This window comes from Psammomys obesus, unplaced genomic scaffold, assembly GCF_907164565.1.
Source record: "Psammomys obesus unplaced genomic scaffold, mPsaObe1.curated_primary_1811, whole genome shotgun sequence".
Lineage (NCBI taxonomy): Eukaryota > Metazoa > Chordata > Mammalia > Rodentia > Muridae > Psammomys > Psammomys obesus.
The window spans coordinates 6,995,435-7,012,315 of NW_026596234.1; positions in this window are offsets into that span (position 1 = coordinate 6,995,435).

Here is a 16,881-nt window from a genome sequence, read left to right on the forward strand (position 1 = left end):
GATAGATAGATAGATAGATAGATAGATAGATAGATAGATAGATAGATGGAGCAGGCCTTTCTGGATAGATAGATAGATAGATGGAGCAGGCCTTTCTGGGATATCCACTGACCATGGCACAACAAGATACAATAAGACTAGGTACAAATCCTCATATCAAGGCTGGGTGAGGCAACCCAGAAGGAGGAAAAGGGCCATAAGATCAGGCAAAAGTGTTAGAGTTAGCACCCCCCCACACACACTCCCTGTCTTGGGAGTCCCACAAGAACAACAAACTACACAACTTTAATGTGTTCACAGAAGACCTAACTCAGACCCATTCAGGGTCCACATTTGTTGCTTCAATCTTTATGAGCCCCTATGACCCTTGCTTAGTTGATTCTGTGGGGGGTGTTCTTGTGGTGTCCTTGACCCCTTTGGCTCCTACAATTCTTCCTCCCGCTCTTCAGCAGGGTTCCCTGAGCTCTGCCTAATGTTTGCCTGTGGGTCTCTGTATCTGCTCCCATCAGTTGCAGGATGATGGCCTTCTGATGACAATTGGGCTGGGCACTGATCTGTGAGTATAGCAGAGTATCATTAGGAATCATTTCATTGACTTTTTTTTTTCTTTTTAATTTAGCCAGTTGTGTTTGGTTCTATTCCGGGTCTCCTTATTTCTATTTAAAGATTTAAAGTTCCTTTGGATGCTGTTTGCTTGTCCCCTGGCTCTGTAAAGTGTAAGTTGGGTGTTTGTTTCTAGAAATAAGGGATTTTTTTCCTGTCTTATTCAGGTCTCTTTTCTTGCTGAGAGAGGAGCACGTTGCAGGGACAGTTGATTCAATCATTTGAATAAATGAGTATTAGCAACTGGCACTTTAATTTTAACCTCCTTGTTCTAGGAGGGCCTGAGGGAGAATGTTTGCTCTTTCTGAGTTGATTTACAGAAGAAACTAAGAATTTGGAGAATTGAAATTAAAAATAAAAAGAACAACAACCAGCATTTCAAGAAAGAAAATCTCTTGAGACACTTCCTGTTAAAATTGAAGAAGAGAATTTCAAAAGTAATATGATCCTTGGTCAACTGAGTTACAAAGGCCAGTTTGAATATCTGTGATTTGCAAATGGCATAAAGAACAGCCCCGAGATCATCAGAGGAAATATTTCCCAAGTTATTACATCATTCTCTTTGACTTTCTCAGTAAGATTTTCAAGAGCTAAGAATCAGGAGATCTGTAAGCTCACTGGGTCTCCTGGTTCTAACTTGCAATGCAGTCTTAGGGTGACTTTGTTTGTTGGTAGAAAATGTCTAAATTATTTACTTTCTTCCAGACTCACTAATGAGAATAAATTGATATGCTAATTAAATATGTAATTGCCAGTTGGACTGGAGCCACTTGGTGAAAACACAGCCATCAGTAGACAATAGATAATTATCCTTGATGAGAAGCCATGAACATTTTCAAACTTTTGCTTTGATGGATAAAACATGAAAATATTCTCAACAACCTGCACTCTCCCCAGTGTCTATGAACAACCAAACACAGGACAGTTCAACAGTTAAGTAATAAGCTGATATTTATATTATGTTTTCTTCAATAATTTATAAATTGGCATAAAATATGTATTACCAAATTTAATGTTACTGTCTATTTTTTAACAGATTTTCTCTTTCTTATAGCAAGAACACATGATTGTATAAATATCACAAAATAGGAATCAGTAACAGGAAGATAATAATGATTTAAATTATCACTACCAAAGATAATTACTGTAACAAATCATTATGTATCCTTCATTTTGTGAGCAGTTTTCAAATATTGTATTATACTTCACAACTTTATAGCCTATTTTTCAAACTAAAATATAATATAAGTAATTCTTGGTTTTCATAACATATTATTGTATAGGTTTTTAATGGTTATGATTACGTATGCCCTAAATATTCCCAATGTGTTAAAAGTCTTTTTTATGGTTACTTAATTTGCATTTTCCATACTTTTCTGTTGAGAACAAATGCTGCCAATAAATATAGACTAAAATACTCATGTGTTACTATTGATTGTCAGCACGACAGCGTCTAGAACTGCCTAGAGACTAACATCTGGGAATGTCCACTTGGAATTATCTAGGTTAGGGCTGCCCTCAGGTGTGCCTGAAGCGGATTATCTATATTAGGCTAAATGACTCGGAAATACCCACCTGAAAGTCAGCTCTACTGTTCCTTGCCCTCTGGGTCCCGAGCGGCATAGAAAAACGAAGCTAACAGAACGTCATTGTGTTCGCTGCCCTCTGTCGCCTGAGGCTTCCAAAACCTTCTGCTGCATGTCTCCCCCTCCATGTTGGACTGTATCCTTGACTTGTGAGCCAAAAGAAAACCTTCCTTACTTATGTTCGCTTCTTGTCAGATATTTTATCAGGACAACAAGATGAGCAATCAATACAACTTATAACCTAACCATGGACAGGGATATTTTAAGCCAGAACTTAAAAACATGGATAACAAATACTCATAACAAGAAGAACATTTACAAAAAAAAAAATAGTATTTCTAGAAAGATAGTTAAACTTCAAAGTAGAAGAACCTATTACTTACCTGAAAAACTAATGTTTGCTCCAAATATATAAAGATCTACAACACATCAACAAGAAAAGCAAAAAGATGTCAGCAAGATATTTACTTGGGGCTTTCTAAGATGCGTGCCCGTGCATCAGGGTCCAGTTCAGCATGTAATTTCCTGTGCCAAGGAGGTCAGGTGTATTTGATAATTTTTCTTATATCGGATGTTTTTAGTTGATGATTTTGTGATGGCTTTATTCAGTCACATGTGGCCTCTAGGTTACAGACTGGAATGCTAGAACCAAATACATACCCTCACACATAGCAATAAAAAAGCTTGATCTTGTGAACTACATAAGGCTGTGTGAGTGTGTGAATGTGTGTCTGTGATTGTGTGTCTCTGTGTGTGATTGTGTATACACACAAAGACACAACAAAGCAACCTCTGGGACAATGCACAGACCTCACAACTGTAAACAAGCTGTGACATGTTTTTACAAGGGAATCCTACATGGTAATGTTCTCTAAAACTAAGTCTTATAGAATTTATAGTGAGTGAAATGTATAGGCCTTAGACTTCACTATCAAGATTCCTATCCCTTTTATATAAATTCAAAGCCAAGCAAAGCTGGTTAATAGAGAATGAAGCCAGAGCACCAGTCACTTCCAGGATAGGAACAACAGTCTCAGGACAGAAAGTCTGGGATACTGCTGAGGTATTTGGTGCTTGGACTTGGGTGAACTCTGGTCTGTTCATGCAAGAGTTTACCCAACTGAGCATTTATTACTTGTGTGCTTTTCTCTGTATATTCTCCTTCAATAATTTTACTTAAGAAATAATGTCACAATACATTTTAGTTATGTGATTATGTATATCCAAAATGATTTGTAGGGGATAAATTCCTAAGAAATGGTTTACAGTCTGGTACTACTTTTAGCAAGATTGTTTTGGAGATGTTAGAGAAAATTGAACCGAGGTTTTTAGGTTTCTAATCCTTCTGTAAGACTCCGTGTTATAGTTCCTTTTGGTGGGAACTCTAGGTTTATGTTTCATTTTCACACAACAAATGCTAAAATGCCCCTGCCTTTCCCCATCTACCTTGGCAAAATTCCCTGTGTATTTTCTTACGATAAAGCAAACATGTATCTATTTAAAACTCAGTCCTCCATAAGAGTGAGCACAAAATTACCATAATGCCTTTTCCTGCATCATTTTTGCTTTATCTTAAAGCACCATGGGAAGAGCCATCATCATCTTTTGTGCTTTATAAAGAGAAAACCAAGACACATAAATTAACCTGATCTAACCCAGAGGTCTATGAGCCTCAATCCTTCTCCATATCTAGCAGCAGCTTCCGTGGTAAACTTCTCTGACTCAGTGATGATGTGAACTTGCCAGCCTGATGTCACTTTCTGCCCAGGAATGTAGAAGGCCAAAGAGCCCTCCATTCCTTGGACTTTCATCAGGGAAGACAGGCTGGAGATTCCCTGAGACCAGAGCTAGTCAGCAGATGCTGGTAGCCTAATCTTACTGACTCAGCATTGCTATTTATTCTAGTTTAATTAGCATACAAAGCTTCATATTTCATCATGCTGTTTCCTTTAAAGCCTTCCAGTGCTTCCCCAGCAACTTAGCTCAGTGCCTGAAGTCCCCCACCCCACCCCATTATCAGTTCCTGTCATTGTGCTTGAAGTCATTCTTTCACCCTTGCTACAAATAGCTAGAGCTGCGGACTCTTTAATGGTGGGCAAGTAGAAGATTATGTACATAGAAGATTACTTAAGGACAAACCTCTATTCACTAATTAAAGTAACATTAAATACCCCTCTCTTCCCAGAGTGGTGTCAGCCAAAAATATCTCCAGATGTGTCCATGTCCTTTGGGGAACAGAAGTTTCCTTCAGTTAAATACCCCTGGCCTGTATGAATCTTTCATGGCTCCCCCGTGGTCTCCTCACACAAGTCCCATATATTCCCATAGTGATTTTGCTTCTAATTCTTTCATCCTCTCTACCCAATCTTGTCTTTCTATCTCACATCATAAAAATCTTAAATGAAGCAATATTTGTCAACTAGTTTGTCCAGTGAAGTTTTTCTTTGAAGGGTCTCTGTTTACTTACTTGTTCATTGTTGATTTGTTAATCAATTCCTTTGTCTCTATTTTCACTGTAGGCTGATATTCTAATGGTTGGGATTCCATGACAAGGAAAGTCCTGGTTGAAGGCATGCTAGGGAAGCAATGAGGAACTCTTATTTAGAAGAGATCCTTTTGAACCTTCACCAAATGAACAAGGTTAAAAGGGCTTATCTTCAAAGGGGTTCCTTTGAAGTGGATCTTCACTGCCTCAGTCTAGCACAGACAAATATCTGGCTAGGTCCAGGAATGTGGACAAGGGACAGACCCTGATAAGCTGCAGAAAGAGCCTCAGAAAGGACAAGTATCCCAAAGCAGACGCCTCTGTTACCCGAGCCTTGCCGATCAGAGCTTAGGAGTGCTGTGGCAAGCCATTGAGCACCAGAGGAATGTAAGCTTGGGTGTACCTGGGAGAGAATAACCAAGATGGAGGAGAGGCAGGACAGGTTATTCTGACATTCTTCAATTACTATTCAACAACCATATTTCTTTACTAGGCCAACAGTGATAACCCTAGCCAGTGAGAACAGCACTCATCCTAAGCTCCTGTATAACACACATATATCTCACCAAGATAAAGCCCTTTCGTACTGTACTTTTTGGCTGTTAGAAGTGGCCCAACACACCCCAAGCACATGCAAAAGTGTTCTGACTGGTCCTTGCATCCCTTCTCTGCAAATAATGCTTTCTTCTGAATGCTCATTATTTTTAATTGCTCCTTTCAATATTCAGAAACCCTTTCCTTGGACCTCTCATTATTCATCCTGAAGCACAATCAGATGTGCCATGTTGAAGGTATTATTGAAAGGATCTTGGCTCTATAATTTGAAAGACTCCTCTACCAGAGGCCGCTATGTTTAGGAAACCCGGCAGGCTGTCCACTGAAGCTCAAGAGAGGCAGAAAGACCACCTGCCAGCCAGCCAGCCAGCTCTGAAGGAAGCCAGACACTCCCTCCCACTGGTAGTGAAGGCTAATATGGATTTAATCACTAGGTCAGACATTCTTTAGGGGCCAGATTTTGAGGTCCTTGGCTTATTCCAAATCACCACCGACCTACTGACATTCAGGGTGAGAGATGCAGGGACAAGACTGGATGAAGAATATGAGCAAAGTGTAAGGAAATTAAATTTGTGTGTCTTGGGGGATGTACGGAGTTTATGTGAGAAGACCACAGCAGAGTGTCTAGAGATTCACAGAGAACAGGGGTCCTCAACTAGAGAAGATTCTGTTCCCTGGGGACACTAACACTCTGATCATTTTCTTGGCACCACTGAGGTAAGGTGAGCAGGCGCAGTACTCCAATCACTTACTGCGTACTCCAGATGCTTAGTGAGTGTCTGTGTGTCACTAACGATTTTCCAATGCACAGAATCCTCTACTTACACACTGCAAAAAATCAAACATCCCCAAATCTCAGCAGCATCAGTGCTGAAATGCCCTAGCCCAGAATCAGAAGGCACCAAACTCCCAGAGCCTGCCTGACTTTTACAAACCGTCACACGGCTTGCTTCGGAAATCGCCTGGGATGTGTGCTGAAGATAAGAACCAACTTAATAGTGTCAGTCCTGGAGGGTGTATCAAGTAATTAACTGTCACACGATTTATATCCATTGGCTTCTTTCCTCCAAGAGAGCAAAGGATAGGTACTACCAAACACCCATAAGTAACGATAACTGGACATTAATATTTAGAGAAATTATAGTGCCTTCAAAGTCACAGAGTGATTATGTTAGAAGGAAGATTACTGCCTCCATCTCCTGCCATGTGACACTAGACTCTTATTCCAAGGGGGGTTTTCCCCACCATTCTGATTACAATAAAGATCATGGAATGATGAAGGAATGGGCAGGCCAGAGATCATATAATCATTTATCATTTATCACACACACACACAAACACACACACACACACACACACACACAACTGACAGGGCTGTTAGATATGAGGCTTTATTTTTTGAAAAGACCTATAGAAGGCTTGGATAAATAGCTCTAATGTTAAGAGTAGTTGCTGCCCTAGTTACCGTAAAGTTCTATGCTGAGCACGCATGTCAAGTGGCTCAAAACAGCCACTTGACTTGGCTCCAGGGAATCCAGCTCCCTCCTATGGTCTCTTTAGGTACCTGCACAGACAAAGCTTACACTCACATAGAAGCACACATACATATTAAAACTCCTGTAGGGCAGCATTTGGCAAATATAAATTAAAAGGTACCATATAAAATAGCAAGCAAAATTATAAGTATCAGAGAGCATTTCTAACAAACATTGCAAGATTTTTTTAGGTAAAATCTTATATAATAATAAAATATGAAAATAATACGAATTAGGTACATAGTCTAAATAAATGGAAGGAGGCACCATGTCTAAAAATAGGGGGAGCTATTACCGTAAAGATATTAGCTGCCTCATTAATCAGAACTGAATGAGATCCCATTAAGGATCACAACAGATCCTTTTTTGTTTGCTTACTTGTTTCATTTTCAAGTAACCAAATAATCCAGAATAATAGGAAGACAAAATTACTGCTCCCTCCACTACCGCTATGAGAACTAAGAAAATGCAACACTACCCAGGGATAGAGAAAAAATGTCTGAGATGGGAACTGCCCACTGAAAGATGGGTGAGTGTTTTAAAGCTTAGTATTTCACAGTGCACTATACTTGCTGTAAATAGTCTGAGACCATTAGTTCCTGTAATAGCCAGTTAATATGCAATAATACAATACTGACAGAAAAGATTCATCTGATTTTTGTTTTCAAAGATTCTTTGTCCATCATGGTTGAGGAGGCCTGACAGTTCATATTATGGTTCTCAGGAAGTAGAGTTGAACAGTGGCAGGAAGGGAAGGGACCTGGGGACCAAAGAGCCCTGACTCCGTCATGACCATGACCAGTGAGCTTCTTCCTCCCACCAGGCTTCACATTCTATAGACTTGCCATCTTCCAATTGTCTGTTCAAATTCTTCAACAGAGGAAGGTATTTATTAGGTCAGAGAGCTCATCATAATCTCTGGAAATGAGCTCAAAGATATATATGTCTTGAGGTGGGATTGACTAATTTCTTAGATTTCCCTAGATCCAATAAAAATATAAAAAAAATTAGTGATGAAAACCAGTATTTAGAAAGTAGCATAAAAGTGAACAGATACACATAAATGACACAATATATATTAAAGTGAAATATGACTTGCAGATAGAAACAATTTTGAAGTTAAATGGAATTAAATTGTATTTTGTTAACTTTACACAAAAAATAAAATTATACTGTTAATCAAAAGACAGTTATTTCAGCTGAGAGAAGGTAATATACCTTATCATAACCAAAAGTCCCAGAAAAAAAAATAACATGCTCATTACACCCATGAACTCACAGTCAGATAGATTCCTAATGCTTTGTCACCCCCATCTAGAATCTTGTCCTTAAACTGAATTCTGGCCATGACACTCAGGCAGACTGGCTCACACTGGCTTCTTATAACAGGGTATCTTAGGGTTTTATTGCTATGAAGAGACATCATAACCACATCAACTCTTATAAAGAAAAACATCTAATTGGAGCTGGCTTATAGTTTCAGAGATTTAGTTCATTATCATCATGGCAGGAAGCATCCAGACAGACACAGTCCTGGAGAAGGAGCTGAGAGCTCTGCATCTTGCTCTGCAGGAAGCAGAAGGAGACTGTGTGCCACACTGGGTATAGCTTGAGCATATATGACCTCAAAGCCTATCCCCACAGTGATGCACTTCCTCCACCAAGACCACACCTCCTAATATTGACACTACATATGTCCAAGCATTTATGCACATGAGTCTATGGAAGATTTCCTATTCAACCCAGCACACAGGGTTGCCTGCACAAGACCTAAGCAAGAGTAAGCCAACCAAATTCCTACAAAGATGGGGTAAGAGATTCCTAGGTCCAACTGAGGAGCTATTGGCAAGTAGTAGCTTCTGGGAAAGTGAGACTCTTGCTTCTTTGAGTATGTACCACGGGTAGGGGTTCCATGCTCTAGTGGATAGTACCACAGCAATGCAAATATGGGTACCACTAACTGGAATTAATAGATTATCACAGGGGAGAAAGAGACAGACAGAGAGAGAGAAAGAGAGAGAGAGATAGATAGATAGATAGATAGATAGATAGATAGATAGATAGATAGATAGATAGGCATAAAGACACAGAGAGACAGAAGAGAGAGAGATGATATGCAGTTAGGAAGGGGAGGCCATACGGGGATATGAGGAGTTGGAGCTGGAAATGAGTTGTGTATATGATCATATTTCAGTGTATGCAAATGTGAAATTCCCAAAGAACAACAAATAGAAAAATAAACAAGCAAAGCATAAACTTGGATTAGATGAAAAGTCTAAATAAAGGCATTGGAAATTTTAAATATAAACTAGAGACTGTAAAAATATATTAGCATGTCTTCCAGAAAGATTAGAAAAATAAAACAGTATAAAAGAAAATGTCTAAGAGCTTCAAGCAGGAAATTTAGATGTGGAAATGTAAATGACTATTAGACTGTTTTAGAGGAAGTCTGGTGGGACCAGCCTGCAATCCCAGCTCTTTGGGAGGTCAAGGCTAGAGGGTCACTAGTTCAAGGCCTTTTGGCACTACAAAGTGAAACCAAGAGCAGCATGGAGAACTTGTCTCAAAATAAAAAGGCTGGTGGGAGGTGTAGCTTAGGATAAGAGACTTGTTTAACATGCACATCACCCTATCTTCAAATCCTTGTACTGAAACAAAAATCTTCTTCTCATTTAATGGTAGGAGTGAACATGAACAAAGAAAACAAAATGCTTTATTATATCCTACACAAAGCAGTACTCTTCAAAAAGATCCAAAGTCCATGTATGAATGTGAATAGTATCCAGGACTCCTATATCTGCTACTGAGCATCAACATTTCTGCAACTAGTTTGGAGGTTGGTTTAGCAGCATGGTTAAAGCCATTCCTGTGAATTTACACCCCCCGCCGAAACTGACTTGTAAGTATTTTATCCTGGATGAGAAAACATGCCCAAAAATGTAACAATGTTGGGAAGTATAGAAATTAAAATCCCATTAATGGCACATGAAAAAGTAAGCTGTGTCACCAGGCCATGGAAGAGTACGCGATAGTTAGCACTCAGTGAACCAGCACACGGGCACCCTGCTCACAGGTCAAGAGAGGCAGACAGGTAATCTGGTGAAGAAGATGTATGGATGCTGCCACAAATATACTTTAAAACATGCAAAGACAGTGTACACATTACCGAGAAGGGTCATTTATCTCTAGCACAAGTGCAGTAGTAAATGTCCATCTAAGACAGTGACATGAATTGGTATGTCAGGGAAAAGTGGATTGGCTAGCACAGAGAACTCAAAGAACAGGAAACAAGGTGTGTTGCAAGTTGTGTTGATACATGGATGTTACGTATACTTTAATGACAACCCCTAAGATGTAAGTAATTTGAATATGTAAAAGCCAAACAACCTGTCTTTCTCTCCCTGAGCTAAACCCTGAGTTCACGGCCTCTGATGTCTGTCATACACTGATGCTGTGCTGAGCAGCATGAAGACAACTCATCTTCCTGTGTCCTTTGCTTTGACAAAAGCTAGAAGTTACAAGTAACCATCTTAGGGAAGAAAAGCTTTATTTTTATCATACAGCCTATAGTCTCATGAACAGAAGCCAGGGTAGGAACTCCAGGCAGGAACCTGGAGGCAGGAACTGAAGCAGAGGCTATGGGAGGGTGCTGCTTACTGGCTTGCTCCTCATAGCTTGATCAGCGTGCTTTCTTACACAACCCAGGTCCACCTCCCCAGAATTGGTTCCACGCACAGGAAGCTGGGCCCTCCCACAGCAATCATCAGTCAAGAAAATACCCCATATGTTTGCCTACACTCCAATCTGGTAGTAGCATCTTCTCAACTGAGGGTCCCTCTTCCCATATGACTCTACCTACCTCATGTCTGGTAGACAAACCAACAACCAACACTGTTTCCTCTGTGGATGAAGCTAGATGTCAGACGACTCCTATTGCTTTGTCATCCCCATGGAGAATCCTGTTTTTAAATCGAATTCTGGCCCATGATTCTCAAACAGACTATTTGATGTTGGCTTCTTGTAATGGAATATCTTCTGGATGTTTCCAAGGGCAGTTACTCTAGGAATAAACACTGGTCCTTAGGGAAATACACATTTTGCTGTTTTAGAGCAAAGAGAAAAAAAATAATGGAAACGTACATGCTGGTTATTCTTGATTGGTCAACTTGGTATCTAAAATCAACTAAGAGACACACTTCTGGCAAGATTTGAGGGTATTTCCAGGAAGAATGAACTGAGGAGCTATACTCTTCTACAAAGTAGATGGCACCTTCCAGTGAGCAGCCAGATATAGAGAAGTCTGGGGAAAGGTCAATGATGCTTGCCTGCTTTTTATATCTTAATAGTATCTATCTTTGTTGCTGACGCTGCCATCATCCTTCGCCAATATTAAACTTGCTTCTTTAGTTCCAAAATGAACTGGAGAGCAGTGGCTCTCCAGGATCTTCCAGGCCTCTAGCATCAGATGAGGTCCCTTGAGGTACCCAGGTATATGAACTGGGTTTCTACACACAGTTCTTAGCCTCTCTGCAGTAGTCATTGTTGGACTACCCAATTATTATTGATTGTAAGCCATTATTTAAGTCCCCTTTCATAACACACACACCCTTGATCAGTTCTGTTCATCTAGGAAACCGCAACTAATTCAGAACAATAACACAAAAAAGGAGGGAGGGCACAGTAGCAGAGTGCCCTCTTCTGTCTGATTTGTTCTCACACCACTGTTAATCTGAAAATGCCCACCCCACCACTTTTAATCTGAAATGCCCACCCTGAGAAGGATATGCTGGCCATGCAGGTGTGGGAAATCATCGCAGATGACTCCAAAGATGCGTTAAAATTGCCCAATAATCCCAGGTATTTAAGCAGTGATATGTTTATTTAAATTTTTCATAGATGGTTAATCATGAAATTTTGCATTAGAATTTGGGACTTTGAAACTGGCTGCATTACAAATTACTCATCTGCAATGCCAAGTCCTCAGTGTCCTTTCAATTTTGTGCTCTAGTGTCCGTGTCTCATCTGCCTCCCGTTTGTCTGGGCCCTATCCAAGGATTCAAATGTTCTTCAATTCAGAAGGGTCTCCAGCAGGAACTAAAAAATTCAATGCATTGTACCTTGTTCTGACCTAAAACACATCCTGTCTGAATTATGTTCCTATGTCTGGCACTCCATCTATGAATATTGAAGTCTGAGTCCAGTGGCTAAAGTCACCTTTATTGTCAATGATTCATGCTAAGTTTTCAAAGGGCACATCAAAACACATGATTGGATAAATATAAAATTCAAACAATTAAATTCAATTAAAGCAGCATTTATAGAATGTCTTCTATGCATAGGACACAGGAATGATATATTTGAGGAAGAAAAGGAGCATGCAAGGTTATATTGGGCCACAATGGGCATTGCCACAGGCTCCTTCAACACATTTAGTATAGTGAGGAAAATGCCTACTGCAAACCCTATATTTTTATAGTCTATTACTTTGTGAATTTCACCAAACCTGACACCTGTTTGAAAATCTATTTACTTAAAGGATCACATACAATTGCTTGAATTAAAAATAAAGCCATGCCAAAAAAAAAACTGTTACATAGTAAATATTTGTGGATCACCCAGCACATTCTCAGAGGATTTTGCAATGTTTGAGGCAGTGGAGATGAAGACCATGCAACTGTCATTCAAGGGAAGGATGATGAGAAAGCATGATGACATACAAACAGGAACTGAGCAGTGCTTTGATGAGAGAGGAGGCAGGTACAAATTCAATGTCTAGGTTGACGGCTCATCCAGGCTTGTGTGAGGTGTTAGAGAAAGCTCGCAGAAGGTGCTTGGAATCATGTGGAGCAGCAGAGGGAACCACTGGCATCCCTGGACAGGGCTGGTTGTATAGACGAAGTTAGCAGGTGGAAAACTCCAGTAAAGCTACCATATGTGCTGCATCCATTATCCAGAGCATCGAACATGAGTCCAGAAAGTGGAGACAAATCAGACAGCATTACAAACTAGGTGGCAACTGTGACCTATTGTGCTGTGTTGAGGATGAGGGTGAACTCCACCCTGAAGATTCAAGAGTCCGCTGAAGGACTGTTAGGCAAAGGCAGGGCTTGGGCTTGATTCTTACAAAAACTACTCTGTATATGTCTTGGTGGCTAAGTTTTCTAGGACCAACATGAGAATAAGGATTGCTAATGGCTGCCAGTCATCTCATGGGACTGTGATGCCTGGGACTAGGATGTTGAAGTGATGATGGAATGTATGGTATACCTCCATCAGGACCAGAGGATCCCGCTAGAGCAATGTTGTAAGTGAAGGTCAGGTTAAAATCCAGGGTGACAGCAAGATTCTTGGTTGGTGGGAAGACAGGATGTGTATTGGGCAAACCTGAAGATCTGACTTTTATTCCTGGAACCCATTGACTCCTGGAACTTGTCTTATAACCAGCAAACATGTGCCAAGATATTTACACATATATACACATATAGAACATACGTATGCATGTGCACATGCACACACATGCAAGCACACATAATACACACACAAATAAAAATTATAAAACTTTTTCAAAAAAGATTTCTGGTGCAAATGGCAGCTAAGGCTCACTGACTGGGTTGTTGGAATGAGAATATTTCCCATAGGCTCTAGCATTTAAATATTGGTCACTAACTGATGGCACTACTTGTAAGCCTTAGGAAACGTGGCTTTGTAGGAAATGTGTCACTGGAAGTGGGCTTTGTGAGCCTAAAGACTCACACTATCCCAGTTTCCTGCTTGCAGTTCAAGATGTCAGTTCTCAACTGCCATTCCAGCCACCACTGATCACCATCTATCTTGTCACTTCCACTCCATGAGCATGGACTATTAGCCCTATATAACAATAAACCCAAATAAAAGCTTTTTCCTGTAAGTTGCCTTTGTTATAAATAATACCTAAGATGTTGACATAATGGGTAGAAATACGAATGATGAGTTTCCCTTAGAACACATTGGCTTTTAGGTACTTAAGAAGGCAGGCATTAACATGCTCGTCCATACACTGATGAGCAGTTGTTACAATGGGTTTAGAGAAATGAGTGGGTTAGGAGATAGCAGCATAGAGATGATGCTTTGACAAGAGGAATGGATTTGTAAAGGATGTTACAGCAAAGCTCAGAAATGGTAAAGGATATCCAAGAACATGCGGTATCCCCACAGCTAAATGACGATGGTTTTACCAACAAGACAGTGCTATCTTCACTGTGAGCAATTAATAAGTTTTCTAACTATGCACATTCAAAAATGGACTGACTTTGACAAATCACATAGCCCATGCCAATGGTGTGATTTATACAGAATATCTGATCTGTGTCAGACCTTTTGGACCACACCGTTTCTGGCAGTTTGACCTAGAGTTGGAGGTAAGGAACAACTGGAGTCTATGTTCCTACAATCAGTCCCTTGGATACTCCATGACTAACTGTTTGACCCTCAAAACAAACCCTCCCCCCCAAAGTTCCCTATCCAGCAAGACTCTATACATACTATCACACAGCCTTATAAGGCACACTCAGGGATGGTGTGCTTCTTCTGGGAGATAAATGCTGTAAGTTTCCATTTTCTCCTTGACATGATTCATACCATTTTCCTTTGCAGAATTTAATTCATATCTTTTTTGTAATAAGTAAATATACCCACAATGATCATAGCATTTTTAGGTTGTCCAGTTCCTTTTACCAAATCACCAAACCTGACAATGGCCATGGGAGGACCATCCTTTCAATACTAAGACTAAATGTGTCACAGGAATAGAAATCTACAGACCAATATGAGTTAAAGATATAGATGCAAGAACACGCAACAAAACACTAGCAAACTGAATTCTGTAAAAGATAAAAAACAGACTACAAATGAAAGTAAGATTAGTCTTTGGAATGCAAGGAAGGTCTAACAGCTGAATAACAATTCTTATGTTACAAGGTATCATTAAAGTAAAGAACAAATGTCACGAGTCTTTCCTTGAATGCCAAAAAGCATTTGGTGAAATCCAACATAATTTTGTGTTTAAGTGTTCACCAAGTACTCACAAATACCACTCTGTAAAAAAACAGGCTCAAAGTTATGGAAGTATGTAGAAAAGTTCATCTAAGCACATTACAGATTTGTCTTAGAAAAAGGAAGAAAGTTGACTTAAAGGATGTAGGAGGTTCCATAGTTTGGAAATAATCTCTCCTCCCTTATTTTAAATTGTATTTTATTTATTTGTGTGCCTACCTATGTGCATGCATGCCACAGCCTTCATGTGGAGGTCATAGCCCAACTTCTTGGACTTGGATTTCTCTTCCACCATGTGGGTCCAAGGGTCAAACCCAGGTCTTCAGCCTTAATGTCAGGGCTTTCACATCCTGACCTATCTCCCCAGCTCTTTTCCATCTTCCCCATTTCTTTTCTGTTTCTTTTATGAGAGACTTGATTATGTTTCTAAACCAAAGGTGAAGACCCAATGAAAAAACAGATCTGGATTGAAGTACTGAAGGGAATTGTAGGAAGGTTGGACAGGTTCACTTTTTTTGCCTCTGAGCATGAGGCAGGAAATTTATTGGACCTCACCTCTGTAATCACAGTGGGTTTCCTCACCTCTGTAATTACAGTAACTTAGCTTTTGATGCTAGGGGACAAGTACATCTCCTATGGTTTTTCATTGCATCTGATTGTTGTCTGCATCATTTTTATTTCACCCAAATAGTTTTCCCTTTCTCCAACTCTTCTTTATTTCATATAATTTAATGGATTGTGTCTGACTTGTGTGGCTTTTTCACCTCCAGAGGAGAACTCTGAATTGGCCACTTTGCCATCACTTTTCAGAAGTACCTAGGTTACCATCCTTGCCGCTGACATTTTAGAATGATATAGTATTTGAGTATTTGTATTAATCAGTTTTTAGAAAGCAATCTTCATTTGATGAATTATGAAGCCCTCTGTGTTGATGCTATAGGTGGGATATATTGAGAAAGCATCCAGTTCGTCCCTCCATCTAAGAGCATATGGCTACTAAAGGAAACTACATGGTTATTCTCTCTTTTCTGGATTATCTGGATTTATTTAACAATGCCTCCCACTCATGTTAAAATATCCCTTGCTACTTCCAAGCAGCCTCATCACTTAAACTGTGCTCACTGTTTTAGGTCAATTACATTAGTAAGGTTAATAAGTTCTCAGCAGGGTGTTCCATGTGGCAAATCTACACTATCCATAACTCAGAAACATTCCAGCTCAGGATAGAGGATACACATTGCCCATCACCTCCTCCATGATGAGGGTCACAGTGCAATGGTTATGATTCCAGTGATGGAAGTAAGAATCCCATAGATGGATGTGGTTCTTGCTAAATTTTCAAATGCATTCTCATTCCTACCACACAATCACTACCCTGCAGTGATGCTTCATTTCAGGGGAAGTAGAGGATGCTTCATTTCTGAACCCACCTTGGATAAATGTTGAGATTTTAGTCTATATATCAGTTACCTATGACAAAGCAAACACTGAACATACCTTTTCACTACATATGTTGCTTCCTACCTCATGCTGCCAGGCCCTAGGGTTACTTCTCTAATGTTAAACACTCATTTTAACAGTTGGATATTTCCAGACTTGTTTGTGATATGTTCATTGCTTGTTCTTCATTACACAAGATGCCATACTCAGGCAGACTATTAGATTTTGAATGGGCTCTTTTTCTCTCCATTCTTGTTTTTTCCAAGTCCTCTACAAGTGGCAAGAAAAAAAAAACAAAACAATACATACATTTGAACTGAACCTAAGACCCTGCACATGGCACATAAACGTTCTACCACTGAGTGGCATCCTCAGTTCTTTTCTTTCCCTTTTAATTTTGGAGCAAGATCTCACCAAAATGCCCAGTTTCGTCATGAACTTAAGATCCTCTTGCCTCAGTCTCTCTCAAGCAGCAAGGATTACAGACCCAGTGAAGGCAAGGGATAGCAGCCCGAAGCTATGTTTGCATCATGATGGAAAGAATCTGTTGCACATTTTCCTGGCCTAGGCATACTCAGCCATTTACAGCATCACACACACACACACACACACACACACACACACACACACACACACACACACACAC